Consider the following 23,773-nt stretch of genomic DNA (forward strand, 5'->3'; position numbering starts at 1 on the left):
GGCTTCTTGAGAAATATGAGGTGCTGCTGGTCTCTTCCCATTCTTGTTCCTGATATAAATCTTTATTTCCCTTTTGTTCCTGATGTAGACCTTCTTACCTGGTGGTGGAGGGCACTCTTTTGCGCCTCACCTCAGATGCCAATATGTCTTGGACTGGCCCCGTCTTTGAACAAGTAAGCATTATTGACATTCATGTAATTTCTATACTGCTTTATATTTATTTTTAACAAACAATCTCCAAGTGGTTATTACAACACATTAAAACATCAAATGAGACAATTCAGAATAATGCATTACTGAAGAAAATCAAATACAAAGCATACATACAAAGTCAGAAGTTAGGCTGAGGCTGCTCTGTATTCCCCTTCAAAATTCCCCCTCTCCCATCTCAGGTTGGCCCCCTCAAATCTCCTTTGCAAGTACAAGCACCATGTTCCATGGACTAGCATGCAGACCACTTGTGCCTGTAAATGTCTGGGTTTTTTAAAAATAAATAAATAAATTTTGTGTTTGAAGACCCAAACTAGAGCCATGGTCTCAGGTAACACATGTACCAGTGATATGCAGCAGCAATTTTTTATAAGCACCAACTTGTCTTATATTCCATTTCTCATATTCAGGAGAGGGTGCCTGTCATGAAAACAGCAACGCTCACGCACAGTAGGAAATTATCAGAAGACTCTGAGGGTGTGAGGAAGAGAATCATAAAGTTTGCAGAAGTACAAAGGGGGGGGGACTGAAGGGAGAAATTCCATAAAGAGCCCTATGACTAATTATGAAGTCCAGTTGGCACCGAACTGGCTTTTAAGTGAAGAAAATGTAAAACCAGGGGGGAGTGGGAACAGAATGAGGTCTTCTGTGGGAGTAAATATCTCTGCTGCTAATCAATTGAAAAAGACACCTGTTTTTGGAAGCAACACTGTAACCTAGGGACTGAGGTCCCTTTGCCCCCTCCCCCAATAAAATATTTGAGAGAGCTAAGTCCCCCCCAAGTTGATAGGCATTGTCATTCAAATGGTTGGTGTGTGCTGTGTCCTGTGATAAATTATGTGGGGTGAGGCTTACCTCAACCCACACCCCAATATTTTATTCAGGTTGGCACCCCTGCTGAGGGATGTTTGGCCACTCTTTTGCGAACACCAAGGAGTAGGAACTCAAGGAGGAGGGTGGACTCAAAATGTCAACTCCCAATTAGTACATCTCAATTTGAGTCAAGTCACCTTCAAATACAGCTGCACCCAAAATGTGGTTTGCACCTACTCTGACTGTTACTCCCTTTCCCTTTTCAAAGCCCCACCCCAAAAGAAACCTAGCTTCCTCAGGCTGGATATCACAGAGCATTGAGGAGTTTTTGGGGAATGGCAGAACTTTATCAACAAGTTCTCTAGAAATCATCAGAACTCACAGCAATCCACATCAAGACAAGCAGGATTTGGCCATCACTGCTGTTGACACAGCGGTTCTCTGCATAACCCTCTTCCTTGTTAAGGAACGGGTTGAAGCAATCACTCCAATTTAAGAAACATCGGGTGAGATTGTTCCACTTGGCAAGCTGAAATGTTTAGCCTGGTGTTGACTTCCATTAATTTTTTTAATGAGGGGTTCTATATAGCAATTAGACATTTACAGCAGAACAGGAAAACTTTGGGGATGGAACTGCAATGTCCCAGTGGTGATGAAGTATAGACTTTTCCCGAAACCTTTGTTTTCCCACTCCCAGCTCAAAACCTCCGGGGGCTGAGAACAAAACATCAATCCTTCTTTTATCTTTTCTGCTGCATCCTCTTTTTTTTTTTAAGGGAACAGCAGTTATTATGTCAAAGAGTGTCTTTTCACAAAGCTTGGATTCAATTAAACCAAGTGTGTGATCCAATGCACACTTAATTTAAAAAGCTTTTTTTATCCCTCCTCTCAAGGCAGCAAATGCAAAAGAATTACAAAACTAAGAATGAAACAATTTTTTTAAAAAATAAGAAATATACGCACAAAGAAACCCTGCAGTGTTAATATAAACCAGCCATTGATCACAACTGCCAAGTGCATGAGTAAATTGTGTTTTTGTTTTTGTTTTTTAAAAAACCAGACTTCTAAAATAAATCTTATGTCTGCTGCCAGGCAATTTTACTTGGGGGGAAGGGCATTAAGAAGTTGGGGTGTCACCACAGAGATGTCTCTGTGTCTGAGAACCACCTATTGAAACTCCAAAGGCAGAGGCATTCTGATAATGGGCTCTGTAGATATCTCAGTTTTTAGGCAGGTAGTAAGAAGAATTCAACTTGGTGGGACCTCTGAGAAAACATTCATAGGAGTGGCCTCCATATGTAATGGTTCATCTATGATATCCTTCCCAAGATGGTGTTCTCCAAATGTTCTGGATTACAGATTTCATCATCTCTGACAGTTGACCGTGCTGATTCGGGGTGATCACAGTTGCGGTCCAGCAGTGTCTGGAGGGCACCAGGTTAGGGAAGGCTGATCTACAGAGTGACTGGGTGTATCTCTCGTTTGCATTTCATTTACTGCTCCTGTCATGCCCAAAGGTCATATGCACACACTGTTAGGGAATCATTCTGCAAAGAAAAAGTAGTCATTTTGGACTCACAGCCGTCCATGGAGGCGCAGGTCAATTCTGTGTCCAGGGCAGCTGTCTACACAGGCTGAGGACCTACCTGCCTGCAGACTGTCTCACCAGAGTGGTGCATGCTCTGGTTATCTCCCACTTGGACTACTGCAATGCGCTCTACGTGGGGCTACCCTTGAAGGTGACCCAGAAACTACAACTAATCCAGAACACAGCAGCTAGACTGGTGACTGGGAGCGGCCACCAGGACCATATAACACCGGTCCTGAAAGACCTGCAATGGCTCCCAGTACGTTTCTGAGCACAATTAAAAGTGTTGGTGCTGACCTTTAAAGCCCTAAACGGCCGCAGCCCAGTATACCTGAAGGAGTGTCTCCACCCCCATCGTTCTGCCCAGACACTAAGGACCAGTGCCAAAGGCCTTCTGATGGTTCCCTCACTGTGAGAAGTGAAGTTACAGGAAACCAGGCAGAGGGCCTTCTCAGTAGTGGCGCCCACCCTTTGGAATGCCCTCCCATCAGATGTCAAAGAAATAAACAACTATCTGACTTTTAGAAGACATCTGAAGGCAGCCCTGTTTAGGTAAGCTTTTTGATGAATTATTGTATTTTAATCTTTTGCTGGAAGCCGCCTAGAGTGCCTGGGGAAACCCAGCCAGATGGGCGGGGTATAAATAAATTGTTGTTGTTGTTGTTGTTGTTGTTGTTAAGTTTCTAGAAGGTTTTTCCTTTAAATTTGGGAGTGGCACCACCGTTGCCTCTCTCCTTGCAGCGCTCCACAGAGATGTCCATGGGTTCTTCCACAATTCCCTCCAAACCCTCCTCTTTTTGCAAAGCTAATGTGACAAGTCATGCTCCTTTCTCCTGCTTGCACCTACAGAAGAACAGCTCCAAGAAGAGAAGCAGGGGCAAAGGAACAGATTGCCAGCACTACCCTAAAAACTGGAGCAGGGCCAGTGACCTAGGGAAATTCCATGGGCCCAAACAGAGAGGGCTGAGGTATTGCAGTCGCTGCTTGGGCCTGAGGTTCTCCATCCCTGGTGGACACAATAATTTGAGTTCTACAAATCAACAAGTGCCCATACTTTCACACAAACGCTTGTACAGGCACAGTGACAGGCTGCACTCACCGTATCCTGAAAATGAACCTTTATGGAGACTGTCCACTCCAACGTTGCCAACTGGGCGACCACCTGCCAAGCTGGGACCCATTCCACGCAGAGGCTCGCTATTTGTCAAGTTGAGCACATGGCTCCGAGTCATTACTTCCTTCCCCTTAAAGGACAGCCTGGCACTTCATGTTCACACTGCAAAATTACATCTGACGTGTAATTTAAAAACCCAAGATGCCTTGATATAAAGCCTTACTCCAGTAAATGGGATCAAACAGCAGGGCATTTCCATTTGACAGAATGGATATTTCTAGTTTTAATATTACATTAACTTTTCCTCCCTTTGCCTCTCATGGATTTTTCATCCGTAGGCAGCAGCGCTTGGCTGATAACTGGAGCTGTAAGACTAGCGGAAGGTTTCGCAGGAGTACACGGCTGTTTCAAGGCTTCCCTTGCCAAAGATGAGAGGGCTACTGATGCAGGAGGATTGCCTCCTTCTCCCTCCTTTTCTCGCCTCCATGTCCTCATGCCCTGCCTGGAACTTTGCCGTTAAGCACATGCTCCTCACCTCCAACCCCTCTCACATCTTTGCTCGTAGGCGCACTCCTGCAATCAGCGTATGCAAGTTATCAGAATTTATCTTCAAGAAATCCCAGTCACCTCATCCCTGGAGGCCGGAGTAGCTTTAACTAGATAATAACTGAAGGGAGACCCCAGTCCAGCACAGACCAAAAGTCTAAAAATCCTCTGTACAGTTACCATATATTCCCCGCACATGGTGGTGATGGCTATGAAGCTGTTCTTATCTTCTTAGGAATACATACTGAGCTAGAAGCGGAGGAGAAATTCAGTTCAGTTTGCACTTAAAGATGAACCTAGTTAATTCGCCCCTCCTGAAATTATACAGGAAGCGAAACACAGCCAGCCTGAAAAATTTGTCCTTCTCCAAATTCTGCTGGGCAGCTCTCCGGACAAGTAATGTGTCAAAAAATACATATATTGGGGCAAATTATGCATATAAATGCACACGTTAGTGAAAAACTAAGCTGCTATTAGCCATGATTGCTTATTTTACTTATTTATTTCTTGCGTACATTCTTATTCCACTTTTCCTTCTAAGGAGCTCAACGTGACGTACATGGTCTCCACCCCCACGCTTCTAATTTAATCCCCCACAACAAGCCAGTGAGGTAGGATAGGCTGAGCGGCAGAGATTGACCCAAAGTCACCCAGTGATTTCAATGGCTGTATGGGGATTTGAACCCTAGTCTCCCAGGTCCTAGTCCAACACTATGTCATCATCATCATCATCATTATTATTATTAATTATATGCCGCCCATCTGACTGGGTTGCCCCAGCCACTTTTGGCATCCAGCAAAATATAAAATTATCAATAAGAAATTTAACGTCATTCATTTAAGTCTTTTGATAAATTCAGAACAGACTGAAACAGATTAAAACTTGCATCAACTTTCTAAACCTCTGGGTAGACTTATTTAAGCAAAAACATTTTTTGCAGGCACTGAAAAGAGTATAGTGAATGTGGCTTCCTAATATCAATAAGTGCTGCCTCTCTATAAGATCAAGCTTTTACAAATGTGGAACAGGTATTCTGTGGCACCAGTAACAGCGCCAGGTCCACTGCTCAAAGTTATGGTCTTAATTTCTTCTTCTTTACCCAGAAACCTTCAAAACAACAGGTCTCATCTCCTGATTGAAGGACCCTATCCACAGCTTAAAGATACTAGATGGTTAACTGCTATATAGAATAGATTCGTTGAAATCAATGAACCTTAGTCACAGGGGTGCCAACTTGAATAAAATATTGGGGGAGTCCAGATAAGCCCCGCCCCGCATAATCGATCACAAGATGCAGTGCGAGCCTATCATTTGAATGACAATACCCATCAACTTGCGGTGGAGGGGGGCTGTCTCCCTCAAATATTTTATTGGGGAACCCCAGCCCCTAGGAGTTGGCACCTATGCTTAGTTATGTCCATTAATTTCAATGGGTCTACTCTGGGTAGGACTAGAATTGAAGGCCAACCACGGTTCCTGAAATTACTGGTTGAGAGAACGCTCTCAAATGTTTTTAGAATGAGTTTTCAAAACATTTTTAGTATCGATGTGTTTGGCACCTTGGGCTCCTGCAAGAGTTATGGACAGGATATAAGCTGAATAAATGACAGTGATTGTCTTCCACCCTGACCCACTGACTTCTTTGACAAACACATTCTCCTTCCATGACATCCTGCCCTCCTGCAAGCTCCACCTCCTTCCTGCCTTAACATTTCATCCTCCCCGCAATTCTCGCTCCCATCTGGTGCCACTCCAGAGCACAGTTTGCTGCAAAATGATCAGAGCCAGTGCAGCTCTGACAACCAGATGCTAGGAAAGAACAACAGGAAGCAGGCGTTTGCTATGATACCTGCCTGGGAGCTTCCAACGGCATCCAGCTGCCTGCTATTGGAAAGAGAATGTGTGGTCTGGTCCAGCAACACTGTTCTTACTTTGTCAGGTATTTTGCTGGAACAATTTCTTCATGCCCTATTTTTTTAAAGAAACATTCTGCAGTGCTGTAACCTGTTCCAGTTAAATCCAAGGGGCCTTAGAAATATCATGGGCAAGGAGGTCCAAGTGAAGGTGCTGTCACACAGATGGGTTGATTCCTTGCAAGTGCCTTATGAACCTTATGTAGCACTCTTAGACATTATGTCCCATTTTGCATTAAAGAATATGGACTCTGTCCTTTAAACAACACCATAAATGATCTTTACAAGTCCATGTTTTAATACCCTTGCTATAACGGGGCATTTTCAAAGATTTCTATCCCACTCCTTCTCATACTCACCTCAGCTCTGTTCCTCTTCCTTCAGACTACAGCATATAATTATTTTTTTTCTGAAAGCGCCTACACCAACTCTCTCTGAAGAAAAATAGTTGCAATTAGAGGAAGTTACGTTTGTTAAAAAGTTGTCATTTGCCAGCGCTAAGCATTTTAAAGCAGGGAAATGACTGGGTAAGGACATCATGCATCTTGCTTGCCCACTTAATAAACAAAAACATTTGTTCTTATTAGGTAGGAAAACCTGAATGTGCCAACGTAGCTCTGCAACTTTCATCCTCAAATTGAATCTATGTTGTGTTCATCAACGGCTTAAGTTAAAACTCAAAGTAGCGAGGACAGGAGTGCAGTGGGTGCAGTCCACCCTGGGTGTCATCCCTGAAGGGGGTGACTTCGCCATGCTGCGCCACCCCCCTGGGACGCTCACATGTGCACTACTCCAGGTGCCAGAACAGCTAACTTTGCCTCTGGCAAGGACTTCAGGCCAACGGTTCAGAAGAGTAAATCAACATATTGCCAATGAGCCAGAGAATGAGTTCTGAGAATGCAGCTAGCTGGAGCACAAGATGCAATGGAGACCCATTTCAGGAGCTGGCTCATCATAAAGGTGAATTCAGGTGTCTGTCACTTCTAGATGGGGGATCTTTTTGAGGTCAAGGTCTGTCTCCAACAATGGGCAGGGTCAAAGCCACAACTCCTACCACATTCATAGAGAGCTTGTTCATATGAATCCATACATACACCGCATTCACATGGAACCATATGCACACCACATCCACAGGAATTCATGCACACGCACCATTCACATCAAACTACACCCCTACCCCATTCACACTGATCCATACACACACTCCATTTGCACACAGTAATTTAAATTCTCTCTTTCCCCTCCCTATTCTGCCTCTCCTTCTGCTATTTCTCTTCCCTTTTACTCCCTCCCTCTTTTCCTCCCCTTTCCTCTCCTTTCTTCTACCTCTCTCCCCACTTAGCAATTAGACTTGGGGAAAATATCTGACAGTTCTTCATTCATGCTGAAACTCCACTTACATTTGAGACTGGCTCATAGTATGGTCTCTGCCAGCCAGCCCCCTTCCCTTTCCCAGGGACACTTATCCTTGCAAAAGCAAGGTCCTGAGCAGTGATTGAACAGGGAACAGATTCTAGAAACCAGAATCCCCACACACGCTAGTAACAATATACAGTATGTTTCCAAGGACATTCATCCAGGCTTCGGTTACAAAACTTAAAAGACCACTGTTGTCTAACAACTGGGTGTCCTTAACAGTGGCCCCCCACTTTATGGATGGGAAGGGGAAGAGGAAAGGGCAAAATGGTAGGCAGTCCCCTAGATGTTCTAGCACTCAATAACAACATACAATACAACCCAGGTGGAATCTAGACGCATAAGAAAAACACTGTGAAAATGCTTTTTTTAAAAAGCCTTTTGAAAAATATATTAAATTTGCCATAAGCTCGTCATTGCCATCTAGTGTCACATTTGTATAATTCACTCAAAACGCACTTAAAATGTTATATTTGCAGCTGTATAGCTGAGTCCCCAAACTTAAAAACAGCAACTTCTTCTTCTTCTTTGGCGATTACTTGTAGCCGAGTAAGATTGTCTTCCATAAACACGGTTTTAACAATGAGTCCATAAGTGACTGTGGAGGCCAATTCTGGATCCACACATCCTTCCACAGTGGGGACATTGGTTTCCGGGCGGGAGTTGATCACGGTGTGGATTTGCCAAGCGTGCCTTCCTCTTAGCATGTTTCTCCCTTGTGTCCTGAGTTTGAGTGTCTTCAAAGCCCATGACACCTTTGGTAAAGGCTGTTCTCCAATTGGAGCACTTGCAGGCTAGTGTTTCCCAGTTGTCAGTGTTTATACTACATTTTTTTAGATTTGCCTTGAGACAGTCTTTAAACCTCTTTTGTGGACCACCAGCATTATGCTCTCCATTTTAAAGTACAGAATAGAGTATTTGCTTTGGAAGACAATCAGTGAGTGGGACAACAACAACAACAACAACAACAACAACAACAACAACAACACGTTTTTCAAAGTAGTTCTCAAAGAATGCTAAGAAAACCTGAGCTAACATACAAGGAGCTAGAGGGAGACCATCCATCACTAGGAATATCTAATTCTAACCATTTTTAAGTTGCTTTTCTCACAGTGACCCAAAGCAACTTACCTTAAAAACAATTAAGAGAAATTAAGTATAAAAACCCCTTAAAAACCCACCACAGCTAAACAGATGAAAGGCAGCACTTACAGATCCCACCATACCAAGAAAGGCACCATGCTACCCTTCAAATTAAGGGCCCAGAGCCTGAGTAAAGAGAAAAGTATATCAAAAGACAAAGATGGCACCAGGCATGCCTCTCTGGAGAGAGCATTCCATGAGCAAAGGGCCACCACTGAAAAGGCCCACTATTGTGTTGCCACCCTCCAAAGCTTCCATGGAGAAGGAACACAAAGAAGGGCCTCAGAAGGTGATTGCAGTGCCTAGGTTGGTTCACATGAGGAGGGTTGCCCTTGAGGTTCTGCATGTCAAGCATAAAGCAAAAGTTGAAGGAGAAGAATCAGCAAGGAGATTTGGAACAAGAAAAAGCACTGAAAAACAGAAAAAATTGCTGGGCACTAGCTATGCATGTCACATCTGCATTCAAAGAGAGCTTGGCTGCTTCGATTTCTGGATATTGCTTACTGCACAGCCCCAGAGATGCTGAACGTCAAATGTTCAAGAGGCAATCCAAATGGTTCTTTAAGTTTTGTTGATACCTTGTAAACTCAGATCATGTTTCACAGAAAGATTGCTAATCAAACCTGAGCACAGTCTTGTGAACACTGTGCCAATGTATTGTTCCAGACATAACAGAGTGGAGGAAGGTGGGGAGAAATACATTATGCCTTATTGGATCAGAATGAAAAGAAATGGGATATTGCTTTAAAAGCCTTGGGGGGCCTTGGTGTTCAATTTTTCAAACAGGAAAAATCCATGTGGCTAGGACTTCCACACGTCCAGATTTTCCCAGACATTCCTGGGATTTCAAAGGAGGAATTGATGTCCAGGGGAATTTCTGAAAGGCGGCGCTTTGTCCTGGATCTTAGGCAAGTCAATCAAAAAACCCGTGGTTTTTATTTTTAAAAAAATATGGCAACCCTACAAATGGCAAGGGGGAGAACCCCACCAACAGATGTTGCAGATCAGTGATTATTGATTATTGATTATTGATTCTATACATTCATATAGTCAATTGGTAAGGTGGTGCTTGAAAACCTCCAAGGAAGGAGATTCCACAACCTCCCAAGGGAGACCATTCTACTATCAAACAGCTCTTACTGTCAGAAAGTTTAGTCAGAACCTCCTTTCTTCCAACTTCATTTTCATTACTAAAGCTTATTGCTCTAGCATAGGATTTGTTCTGTTGACATAAGTGGATATACAGGGGGTAAAACAGTGGTGGCTCTTGGGGTCTCAAATTTTAGCGGCACCCTGTGTGACACCAAAATCCAGTGCCTCTCCACCTCTCAGACTTCATTCTACACAATCATAGTTACGGTGTCCCCAGCAGTATTGCTGAAGCTCCATGCCTAGTGCAACCAAACCAGCTGTGCTCCCCTAAATCTGCCTGGGGACATGAGAGGCCTGCTGCCTAGTGATGAGGAACTATGGGGATTTAGGAAAACAACTTCAGAAAATCTCAGTGAACTGAGTCCTGAGGGAAGTGTAAATGATCCTTCCCCCTTCCTTCATTTTACCATTGCAACAACCTTGTGAGGTTATATTAGGATAAGAGCAAAACTGACCCAAGGTCACCTAGTGGTGATAATAACTGAGCAGGGATTCACAGCTGAGCTTCTCTCACCAACACTTTAGCTACTACACCATCCTGTCTGTCTAAGGAGGGCCTTCCTAGTTCACAGCTCAGTTTCTTGGCCAAACATTCAACACTCACTATTCTGCACCAGCTCTAGGCCTCCAGCCCTGACACAGCCTGGACAATCTTGGTGCCAACGCTAACCAAGTCTTGGTGCTCCCTTCATCCCTTATGCTGTGGCAGTGTTGTGAGAGGGAATTCAAACCACTCCATGAGGGCATTGTGGAAGAACATGAATAAAAGGACTTGTACACCGAATATGCCGCAAAGATGGATATTATCCCTTTATGTACAATTTTATACCCAGGAACCAGTAAAAAGGGTACCCATATTTTAATTGTCACAGAGAGCGACAAATCTGCTCCATTTGTTAAGTATGGAGTGATAACTTGGCAGCTGGTTCATATGTATAGGAAGAAGCTGCCCATTTCCATTGCTTGAATGTTGAATCTGTTAGCTCATTTTCTTACTCATTTGTATGTTGCCTGCTCTTCACCTCCCCTGGTGCAGAAGTACATTTTACTTGGGCAGAAGAGTCATTATCTGGAGCTTTGCTGGCTGCCTGCCTGTTGCAAACATACAGATGAACATATATTTATCCCAATAAAAGTATAACACTGGAGGTAGAGGGCATGTGGCCCTCCAGATGTAGACGGACTTCAACTCCCGTGAGGCCTGTCAGCACGAAAAATGAGTGGCGATGAAGTGAGTTGCAGTCTAGTGACTTTTGGAAAGTTAGAGGTTCCCCATCCCCGCTTTAAATTATAATTGCCCAAGGCTGTGGTGGAAGTGGCACAGACTGTGGGTAATTGTGACATTTTTGGATGGGAGCGAAAAGGTCCTATACAGTTGTACCTCAGCTCCCAAACACCTTGGGAGTTGAATGATCCGGCTCCTGAACAATCGCAAACCAAAAGTGAGTGTTCCAGTTTTGGGACCTTTCTTCTTCTTCTTCTTCTTCTTCTTCTTCTTCTTCTTCTTCTTCTTCTTCTCCTTCTTCTTCTTTGGAAGCCAAATGTTTGGCACGGCTTCTGCTATTGTTGTGATATGTTTTGTCTTGCTACTCAAACAAGCATAGTATTCATGTCTAGATTTGCATCTGGACATAAAAACTAGCAGATGCAAACTTTGTCAGGTCTGTGTCCACTTCTGGGGACAGATAGAAGTTCTTAAAGAAATGGGAGAGCCTGATCACCTCATCTGTCTCCTGAGAAATCTCTATGTGGGACAAGAAGCTACAGTTAGAAATGGATATGGAACAACTGATCAGTTCAAAATTGGTAAAGGGGTACGACAAGGCTGTATATTGTCTACCTGCTTATTTAACTTCTATGCAGAATTCATCATGCTAAAGGCGGGACTGGATGAATCCCAAGCCAGAATTAAGATTGCCAGAAGAAATATAAACAACCTCAGATATGCAGATGACACAACTTTGATGGCAGAAAGTGAGAAGGAATTAAAGAACCTCTTAATGAGGGTGAAAGAGGAGAGTGCAAAATATGGTTTGAAGCTCAACATCAAAAAAACTAAGATCATGGCCACTCAGGCCATCACCTCCTGGCAAATAGAAGAGGAAGAAATGGAGGCAGTGAGAGATTTTACTTTCTTGGGCTCCATGATCGCTGCAGATGGTGACAGCAGTCACAAAATTAAAAGATGCCTGCTTCTTGGGAGAAAAGTGATGACAAACCTAGACAGAATCTTAAAAAGCAGAGACATCACCTTGCTGACAAAGGTCCATATAGTTAAAGCTATGGTTTTCCCAGTAGTGATGTATGGAAGTGAGAGCTGGACCATAAAGAAGGCTGATCGCCGAAGAATTGATGCTTTTGAATTATGGTCTGGAGGAGACTCTTGAGAGTCCCATGGACTGCAAGAAGATCAAACCTATGCATTCTTAAGGAAATCAGTCCTGAGTGCTCACTGGAAGGACAGATCGTGAAGCTGAGGTGCCAATACTTTGGCCACCTCATGAGAAGAGAAGACTTCCTGGAAAAGACCCTGATGTTGGGAAAGATGGAGGGCACAAGGAGAAGGGGACGACAGAAGACGAGATGGTTGGATAGTGTTCTTGAAGCTACTAGCATGAGTTGGACCAAACTGCGGGAGGCAGTGGAAGACAGGAGTGCCTGGCGTGCTGTGGTCCATGGGGTCACAAAGAGTCGGACACGATTAAACGACTAAAGAACAACAACAGTTGCTCTTTTTTCGGCAATATGTTAAGCATCCACCCTATTCTCTAAGTCCCCTCGAAAATGAATGAGAAAGGACTATTTGGGTAGCAACAGAAATTCGCTTGGCACGTTCTTTGTAGTGCCAAAAGACCCAGGTCTTTTGAATAACTAAGTTTGAAAGTCCAGGCCTCTCAGTTTCCAGCTGAGTTTGAATTGCTTTAATTGTGTTCTCAAGGGTTGTTGTTGTTGTTGTTTAAAAATAATAATTAATTTGTAATTGTTTTGATTGTTTTTTAACATAAACATTTATGTAAAAGGAAAAATACCTACGGTGCCATAGTCTAACCTGCATCAGCGTACACTGCAAGCCTGCTTGAACCCAGAGATGGTATCCTTTGAATTGTTGAATTGTCATTTCAACAAGCAAACAAAACAAGCAGGACAATGGCAGGATGCATGGTAAATGCCTTGTGATTAGATTTGCCGGAAGGAAAACAAAGCCCAGCCCTTGGAGCTTGTCCAGAAAGAGGAGGAATGTAAGGAGAAGCACAGTAAGGGGGGGGAGAGAGAGAGAGAGAGAGAGAGAGAGAGAGAGAGAGAGAGAGAGAATCACCCATAAAGGTGACTGTGTTTGTTGGAAGCACCATGGCTTCCATTAAATGCATTGATATGAAGGAGGTTTGAAATGAAAAGCAGGAAAGATTCCTTGCCACTAATTTGTGTTTTCGTGATTCATTGAGTGGCATTACAGAAGACTTATGCAGGGCTCCGCTGATTAATGGATCTGGCTTGCTTTGAAGAGATTTGGTGGGTGGCTTGCAGATCCAGCACATTAATTAGCAAGGCACAAGGATGCAACTGGGTTCTATGGCACCAAAAAGAGTGTGCAGATTACTTCTTCTTTCTGGGATTTTGCCCTCCTGCAAAACCTTTGTGTCCATTTCCAAAGCATTTCACAAACAGATTGCTGTCCTGGCCCTAGAGATGCTCAACATGGCCTAGACAGCCAGTGTGGTGTAGTGGTTAGAGTGCTGGACTAGGACCTGGGAGCCCAGGGTTCAAATCCTCACTCAGCCAATAAGTTCTCTAGGTGACTCACTCAACAGCTGAACCTCCCTCACAGGATAAAATGGGGAGAAACAGAACTATGAGTGCCTTGTAGGAAAGGTGTGATATAAATGCAACATGCTATTGGCTGCACAAGGTCAGCGTTGTCTCTTCTCCCAATGGGATGAATGTAGGGTGATCATTTATGCATTGTTACAAAAGGGGGGAAATGCATCACAGAAGGGATCAGATTTTCATAAATATTTGCATATGCGCATTTATGTATAGATGTAAATTTAGAAATTATGACTATTATGCATCTCACCATAATACTGCAGAAGACTGTGACCAGGTGATTACACGTGTACCTGACCAACTAACTGCTGATGGGCCCTTTTCTCCATGCCATATTGGTCAAGCATTCATTATGTGGCAACAGATGAGGTAAAGGGTAAAGGGACCCCTGACCATTACGTCCAGTCGTGACTGACTCTGGGGTTGCAGCGCTCATCTCGCTTTATTGGCCGAGGGAGCCGGCGTACAGCTTCCGGGTCATGTGGCCAGCATGACTAAGCTGCTTCTGGCAAACAAGAGCAGCACATGGAAATGCCATTTACCTTCCCGCTGGAGCAGTACCTATTTATCTACTTGCACTTTGATGTGCTTTCGAACTGGTAGGTTGGCAGGAGGGCAACAGATGAGAGGGATTTGTTTTTATATAGGCACCCCAACTATTGAACGCTGCCTCTTTCAGATTCAATGGGCTTAATAAAATAAAAAAAATAAAATCAGCAGTTACACTCAGAATTATTCAACCAGGCTTTTGGTTAAATTGCCATACCGTGTTCTAAGCTCTCTTTGGACTTTCTGCTGTTACTGTTTTCACATGATGTTAACTACAATGCATATGTACCCTATACAACTATTTGATGGAGTATTTCTGCTGGAGTCCTGAAGCCCATCATCCCTGACCCTCGCCCATGCTGTCTGTGGCTAATGGAGCTGGAATCCAGTAACATCCAGAGGACCATAGGCTCCTCATCCCTGGGTTAGATGAATCATTCAGTATAAGCCAGTCTCAATTTGATGAATGCAACATCACAATCCCATACTCCATGGATGAAGTACTAAGGGTCAGAGCACTCATGTACTAAAAGAAGCCGTACATTAAAAGAAGCATCCTCTTTATTGTTCTTCTTTCATTTTATAAAAAGCATTTAGTGGCTGAAAATAAGCACGGGAATTTTTTAAAAAAATTAAAAAATGTAGATTCATTTTCATCATGTTTAAGGCATTGTTTATCTCTCAGAAAGATGTTATACCTTTGTGACACTGTGTGATTGGGTGGAGGGTATAAATTTGAATAAATAACATGATCAGACTACATTAAATATTACGTTTGACACAAATGCAATCTAAATTTGTTCTTCTTGACTGAGTAACACAGTGGGGAAATAATAAATGTGGATTATGATGCACTTATCTACCATAGAGATTTCCCACAATAAAAGGGAGTGGTTCCTTTTTCTCATTGCAATCGCGAAGTAACTGAGCTAATGGAGGGTGTGAGGAGGATAATGGTTTAAAATGGACCATTATCTGGGGCTGCAATGTTGGTTTTAATTTTAAAATCCTGTACATGAATTGGGACCATGCCTCCTCCCCCCATACTCAAACTTCAGATCCTCTTCAGAGATCCTGCTCTGATAGGGCGGTCGGGGTTTTTTATGGAGGGTGGTTCTCTCTTAGAAAAATTCAGGAGTTTCTCTATCAGGGCTGGGCTATAGGCAGCAGTCTGAGGTGAGCCAGGAGCCACTGGAAAAGCCAGTATTCAGGATTGGAGAACAAGTTGGTACTAAAGGACAAACCAGGAGGCAAGGCCAAGAACCAAAACAGCAGGCAGGTCTGAAGAACAGCCAAGGACAAAGAAACGCTCTTGAGCACAGCTCAGATGGCCCAGGAAGCCTTTTCTATTCCTTCCTCTGTTAGGCAATCCAATGGCCAATCAAGATGGACAGAATCAGTCAAGGTCCTGAACATATTTCATGGAATAGCATCCACCTGCATTTCAGCAAGTGCCCACAGGAGGGAGATGCACACAGATCCAGCAGCTCTTGGAATCCCTTCGCTCTTTCTTGGTACTTAGGAAGGGCCAGTGCTATTTTTCTAGAAAAAGAGGTGCCAGAACTCACCATGAATGCCTCCTTTGTTCTCTTATAACGGTGATAGTGCCCATCTAAGAAGTGATGGAACTGAGTTCAGGGCTGAAAAAAAGCCCTGGGAAGGACGCTTCTGGAAATTAAGTTCGAAATGCTGGAGCCAAGCTGGGAATGGCAATGGAGATGTGTAAACACATATCCATCAGTTTAAACTCTTTTGTGAATCACATCTATGGTATCCTCTTGATCTGGATTTGGAGAAGTGGAGCAAGCTTTTTTCCCCTGCCCCATTTTTCTGATGCAAATCACACCTTCCTGCAAGCTGATAAAACAGTAATAAAACATGTATCACAGATGGAGAATTATTATTATTATTATTATTATTATTAAGACAAGCTTAGAGCAAACAAGCTGTGGGCCCTGCTGAGGTTTTGGAGCCCTGGCAGTTGCAGAGAAGGAAATGAATGAAATAATAATAATAATAATAATAATAATAATAATAATAATAATAATAATAATAATATATTTATACCCTGTCCATCTGGCTGGGTTTCCCCAGTCACTCTGGGTGGGTCGAAGAAGAAGAAGAAGAAGAAGAAGAAGAAGAAGAAGAAGAAGAAGAAGAAGAAGAGATAAAATGTCAAACATTAAAAACTTCCCTAAATAGGGCTGCCTTCAGATGTCTTCTAATGGTTGAACCTTTACTCAGCATGGAGCTGCAGTGATTGAGAAAAGGGAGGGTGGTGAGATTTCTCCCTTTGAGGCAGCTGGTGGGGCGGGGCAGAGAGAGAAAGAGAAAGAGAGAGACCCACAGCTATGAAGCATGGGCCCGAGCAGTGACGGATGCTGGCGTCTCAAATTTCAGTGGTGCCTTTGCAACGCCAAAATCCAGTGACTTCTCACCTTCCATTGGACGCCATTGCTGTGGCTCCTGCTGCGGCACCTCAGAAGCTCTGCACCCATGGGGACTGAACTGCTCATGCTCCCCTAGATCCTCCTTTGACCTGTGCCTCGAATTTACAGCACAAACAGAAGTGTGGATGAGCCCTTGATACTGGATTCCAGCTCCCATCAGCCCCACCCAGCATGGCCAGTGATCTTGGGTCTAAGAGAGTTGCAGGGGGTGTTCCTGCACTGTAGGCTTTTTCTAGATGATGTTTTGTGTCCCTTCCAATTCTAGAATTCTGTTTACGCAGAAGGTTCTGGAGGGCACCAGAGTCCCAGAACCTGATTTAAGTTCATCCTTACATACTTCGTACTCCCAAGACTTGTGTACATTGTAGAAAGTTTTCATGAATGTTCTGTGAACAGACCCCTAGACCTTCCCCAATACTCCAGTGTAACAGACAAGATGATTATTTTATGCTCTTCATATGAGGCCCAATTCAGCAAGAAGCATATGTGTTTAGTAAATTAAATATGAAAAATGAATAATAGACGCGGGCCAGCAGCCCTTGTGTTATTGACTTAGGAATTAAATTAAGCTTATTTTCTGCTGTCCTTAAAATTCAGCATGCTGTGTTGAGAAGCACAGAAGCGCCTGGTGGAATGCCTGTGAGTGATAAGGCTGGGAGGTTGACTGGCAGAAGCAAAGAGGCCCAGACAAGCTTTTTCCTAACCGAGGAGGAGAGATTTGTACCCTATCAGTCAACACGTTCAGGGCTGCTGATAGACGATCACAGCTACACACATACACACACACACACACACACACACACGGAAACACCCCAAGAGCAGTTTAAATCAATTTAAACAATTGAACACTATGTCAAAAAGCAGAGAAAAAGGTGGCCGTTCTGCCACTGTTCCATAGCAGTACCGGCTGGCGGGGTGCATTTGCAGCCTCTTGTCCATGAGAGACAGCGCACCAACCAGCAGTGTGCCTATTGGCACATTTAAAAGTTGTGATAGGTGGGGGAGGGCAGGCTTTAGGGCCCTATATAAGGGACAGCCACCTCCCCAATCTACCTCTTCTCCAATGGCAACATCTTCCCTCCCTGTCTTAAAATCTCTGGATGCAGAAAATAGAGTATGGTTACCAGATTTTTTTCAATGAATCCGAGGACACTTTTCAACTTCAATGGATTTTGTATGGGGACTGATTTGTAAATCCGGGGACTGTCCCCGGGAAACGGGGACATCTGGTAACTTTAAAATAGAGGCATAGCTATCCAGTCTACCCACTTTCCCAGGCCACAAAAGGGAAAGAGACAAATTCATGGAGGATAAGGCTCTAAGGTGAAACAGAAAGTGCTGTCCTGTCCTGTCATGCTGGTTCTACTACACTGCTGCCTCCGTGTGCCCTGCCAGGTGGCAAGATCACACTGATTTGGGGTGACATCACACCAAAAGTGGCCTTGATCTTGCCCAAAATCAGTGCCAATGGCAGTGGTGCTTCTCCACAGCTGGCAGAGGTGGCAGGGCAGGTGGGACACCCACGGGAATACCACCTGGGGGCTTCTGCCACCTGAGGCAGTGGCTTCACCTTGCCTAGTGGCTGGGCCAGCTCTGGGTGCGTATGTGTGTAACTCTTGTAATTCTACAATGAGGTACAACAGCCCTGTCCTCTGCAGCAGCTTGTCACCTTAATTTTATTTCGTAATATTTATTCCATGTGCCATATGCAGTCCTATCTATCAGAATAACTCTGAAGCATCTGAGGAAGGGGGGGGGACACATAGATAAATGTTCTAAAAGAGCATCAACTGAGTAGCCAATTAAGATTAAATGGGCCAGTTCATATGTCTCAAAACTGCTGTTTCAAGCTGAGTAGAGTCTTGGGGAAACAACGCATGGTTGGTTTCATACCCACAAAGATGCCACAAGCAATTGTCTTATAGTCAGACCTTTGCAATCCCTTGCAAGGAAGACCCTTTGGAAAGGGAAGGGTTGTAGTTCAGAGGTAGAGTATCTGTTTTGCATGCAAAAAGGTCCCATGTAGGGATCTCGTGGTGTGGACAGTGAGGTCCGGAGGGAGCACACTCTCCACCAGCAGGCAGCCACAGTCTGCCTGCATGCGTGACCCTGGGGTGCAGGGAAACCCCCCCCCCCCAGAGAAGCCACGGCTGTCGGAACATCGTCCCCTGTGTCTGACCTTTTGCGGTCTCAGCAGTCAGCAGTGTCCTGTCTGTGGCCCTTTTTCCTGAGACCTTTTGTCTCCATTCGTCATACACTGTGGAAGGGGAAAATGACGCTGTGGAACAGGTGCCAAAATAGTTTTGTACCACCCCACGATCTCGGGACGGAAGATATGTAAATGTCACAGCCCAAAATGTATCTGCCTGGCTTGCACATTTGTCTCAATAAAAGGAGGCTCCACAGGAATGGCAGCAGCTCGCTTCAGACCACCTGTGCGCAGCTCACATGACGATCAACACCTGTCTTGGGCCTTCACTTCAGTCCCAGGTTCATCCCCCAGCATCTCCAGGAAATACTCCCTGCCTGGAACCCTAGGGGAGCCACTGAAAGTCAACGTGGACAATACTCAGCTCAATGGACCAAAGATGTGACTCAATATAATGATGCTTCCTATGCTTCCTATTGTCCTTGCATCTGAATCCAGACCTGGGAATGTTTTAATGCAGTGGTAAAGAGGGATGCAGGTGGCGCTGTGGGTTAAAGCCTCAGCGCCTAGGGCTTGCCGATCGAAAGGTCGGCGGTTCGAATCCCTGTGGCGGGGTGCGCTCCCGCTGCTCAGTCCCAGCGCCTGCCAACCTAGCAGTTCGAAAGCACCTCCGGGTGCAAGTAGATAAATAGGGACCGCTTACCAGCGGGAAGGTAAACGGCGTTTCCGTGTGCGGCTCTGGCTCGCCAGAGCAGCAATGTCACGCTGGCCACGTGACCCGGAAGTGTCTCCGGACAGCGCTGGCCCCTGGCCTCTTAAATGAGATGGGTGCACAACCCCAGAGTCTGTCAAGACTGGCCCGTACGGGCAGGGGTACCTTTACCTTTACCTTTAAAGATCATATGGCTCCCAAGGTGTTGCTGAACCCCAGCTCCCATCATCTCTGACCATTGCCTACGCTGCCTGGGACTAGTGGGAGCTGAAGGCTATCCATGGCTACTAGCCACCATGGCTATGTTCTGCCTCCATGATCAGAGGCAGTAATGCTTCTGAATTTCATTTGCTGGAAACCACAGGAGGGGAGAGTGCTCTTGTACACCCTCTGGCTGGCCACTTGAGGACAGGATTGTGGACCAGATGGTCCAGTGGCCCAATCCAGGCTCTCTTTATGTTGCTAACACCTAGAGGTTCCCCATCTCTGGTTCAATATGAAAACACACAGCAGCACTGGAATGTTGCTGGAAATCTATGGAAATCCTTGAGTATATTTCACACAGCTCATAATCCTGCCCCATCTTGATCCTAGGAGAGCTCTGAAGATTTGGGATGATTGCATCCCTGAAGGAGTAATCCCAGTAAGAAGCTTCTGCAGAGGAGCAGCCACAGCAGATGGTGAAGCCTTTGTCCCTGGTTCTGGAAGAAAGAACTCTGCTGTTCTCCACCAGCTTGGATTCTTTTTCTTCACCTGAACTTACAGGTGGTGGGGCAGCCCAAAAGGACCTCCTCCTCCACTCCCCCAGGTCACAGATCTTCCAACCTCAGTGGAGACAGCAGAACTCCATTATTGGATACAGACCCTTTAACTAACACACAGCCTCACTCCAAATATGTGGGGCTTCACCCAGGATATATAAAGCAAATGAGGCTGGCCTGTGACCCTCCAGATGTTGTCATCATCCAGATGCTGTAGCATAGCCAATGATGGGAGAATGCCCGACATCTGGAGGGCCACAGGCTGTCAACCCCTAACAGAAAGTCTGCCACCTGTGCTGGAACAGCAGTGTCTGAAAGTGCGTCTTGAGCCTGAATCTTGTGCCATAAGGGCAAGACTCTCTGCTGTCTGACTTCAGCCTGGAATGGGAGAATATCTATGCTACACATTTATACTGCTTTTCTAATATACTACTATAAAATAATAAAAATAATATACCGCTTGAATAACTGTACCTCTCCCCTAAACAATCTTGGGACATGCTAATTTGGCACTGTCACTGGGAGAATCTAGCGTCCCTCTTTAAATAAAAGCCCAGGTTCCCCATGGAGAGGGAAAGATCATTAAACTACCTTGAGTTCGTTGTGCAGAAATCCTCAGCTATATCCTTCTATCAGTAATGAAGACTGGAACGTGCTTTTATGACCAGTATCCAGTTTGTAAAAACGGTACATTAAAAAACAAAAACAGCTTACCATTACTCTAAGAATTGCTCCCTTCAACCTTTGCTAACTCTGTCGATAATCAGGCATGCCTAAGCCCACTGAAATCAATGGGCTTAAGTGTGCCTAACTCTGCAAAGGATCAGGCAGACTGCCTTAATTTTCTTTGAGAGTGCAGGAGTGCTGAATACAATCTGCAAGGAGGGGCTGGAAATTGTGTGCTGAAGCATTAATTATTAACTGTCCATTAACATCACATCAGTGGCGCAGTGGCGCTGTTTTTCCTTTATTTGTACATTCTTTTGGACAGATCGCATTCAAAAACATCTTTGTTTTTAATCTTTCATTTATGCTCTAAATGATTCTGCAGAGAAACGGAGACTGGCATCCCAGAGGAGTTCCTTCCTGCAAAAGGAAATGCCCCACGTTTAACTATCAGATTTGTTTTTTTTTTTAATCATTTATTGATTATCACATATATATTCCACCCTCCCTTCAAGGTGGCATGCAGTCTGGATAGCTCTGTTGGTTAGAGCATGGTTCTCCCCTTTCCTCCTTTATCCTCACAACAACCCTGTGAGGTAGGTTGTTTATTCTTTTCATTTATACCCCATTTTTCCTCCAAGGAATTCAAGATTAGCATAAGGGACCCATGGTTAAGTGGCTCATGGTCATTCAGTGAACTTCATGGCTGAATTGGGGTTTGAATTTGGTCTCCCAGGTCATAGTCCAGCACTCTAACCTTTATCTCCCCCAACCCCTGCAGACCAACTTTGCTGGACTGGATATGGTGGACAGGACCACTTGCTGCCCATCATAGCGACGTCAGATGATTGAAACCTGTCAAGGAAAAAGGTGGGGGGTCTTTATTTTAAAATGGAATATTTTCCCCATTTGCAGAGAAGGTGGTCTGCATTTATTATTATTATTATTAAAGATTTTCTTGGTTTAGAAAAATACATGCCTTGTCTCTGTTTCTTCAGGTTGTACAGTCTTTCTTACAAATCAGTACAGTGGTACCTCGAGTTACAAACGCCTCAGGTTACAAACGCTTCAGGTTGCAAACTCCGCTAACCTGGAAGAGTTACCTCGAGTTGAGAACTTTGCCCCAGGATGAGAATGGAAATCGTGTGCCGGCGGCGCAGCGGCAGCAGGAGGCCCTATTAGCAAAAGTTAAGAACATTTCAGGTTAAGAACGGATCTCCAGACCGAATTAAGTTCGTAACTATTTGTTATGAGACCTTAGTGTTGAGTACAGTATAAGGTTGGGGAAGAAGAGGGGGGAGAGGATGGGTGGGGTGGTGAGGCTTATATTCTTTAGTATAGCGTACATGTGGAGTTTTGTGTCAGCATCAACTGGGTAGGTTCTCTTTCTATTCATTTATTACATTTCCTTGGAAGTGAAAGCCCTCCCCCCGTCAATCACAAATGCAAACAAACCCCACTGCAGCCAAGCATGGGTGGTCTGTATTCAAAGTGCTTCTTCCTGTGCTGTGAATTCAAATGTCTTTCTGTGGAAATAAAGAGGGAAAAATGGAGGATTCCACCCCGCTCAGTTTCCACAGAAAGCTGTTTGTTTTCAAAGTACCAAAGGAAGCACTTTGAATACAAGCTTCTCCCTCCAGTCCTGAAGGGTAACTCTCTCGTCCAGTCTGTTAAGTAGTGGGTGGACATAGGAGACGACACAGAGATTTCTCCAAGTAGTTCTTTATAAGTAAGCTGGAACTGAACTGAACTGAACTGAACAGCAAACAGCTCAGCCGGCCTTCTTTTATAGGCAGCCGGCTTTCAACATTGTAACAACAACAGCCCAGGGTTCCCCGCCTAAATTAACTGACGTGGACCTGAGTGAAAACTATATGCACAATACCCCTGGTGGCCAGGGTGAGAACTTCAATACATAACACAGTCAATATCAGCTGACTATCAGGAAGGGCTTTGGCTGTGCAGGGCATCCACAATCAGCTGATTGTAGGCATTTGCAGTGAGCCCTGATCTGTGCTTAGAAGCCCCAGTGATCAGAGGACAATCTCCACCCCTGCTCTGACCAATATATCTCACTGGCTCTCTTTATTCATCACCATTGTTCTATATTTTTATCCTGCTTTCCGTACAATCATTGTCTCCCGAAGTGGCTCTCATTGATTAAAATAAACAAGCAGTGTCACTGCATTTGCACGAGGGAAAGGAAGTTCAGGGAAAAGGCAGAAGAGGGAGGCCAGGCCTTGAAGGCCACAATGGGAAGAAAGTAATCATCTTACAGCCAAATGGCGCCCACAGCAGAAGACAGTTAGAAAGAGAGAACCCCAGCACAGCTATTGTCTTTATTTAATCAATGGAATGGGTAAGGAGGCTTCAGGCCAAAACAAGGGAAGAAGACAACATACATCTAGCTCATTTGAAGAGCGCAATTAATATCGAAGTGATGAATCTTCAGTGGCGGCTGCTGAGGTGGTTCATTAGGTGAAGCTGCCGGCAGCGACTGCATGGCAATCAAGAGGGAAGGGGGGAAATCTCATTCCTATCTCAGCTGTCAACTGTCATCTAGCAGCAGTCTTTGTGTCAGGCTATAGGAGAGAGAGATATGAGATTGAAGAGCCCCACCATCAGCTCAGCTGAGAGACCAGCAGTTCTTGGCTCTTCCTTTCTTCAAACTTTCCCCACTCCAGCTGGTGATTAGAAGAACACTATAGCAAACAACTAGTGTCTGAATTTGTTTTCACAAATTGCCAAAGGTCTCATTGAAAAGC

Source organism: Podarcis cretensis, assembly GCF_951804945.1.
Source record: "Podarcis cretensis genome assembly, chromosome: 10".
NCBI classification, from domain to species: Eukaryota; Metazoa; Chordata; class Lepidosauria; order Squamata; family Lacertidae; genus Podarcis; species Podarcis cretensis.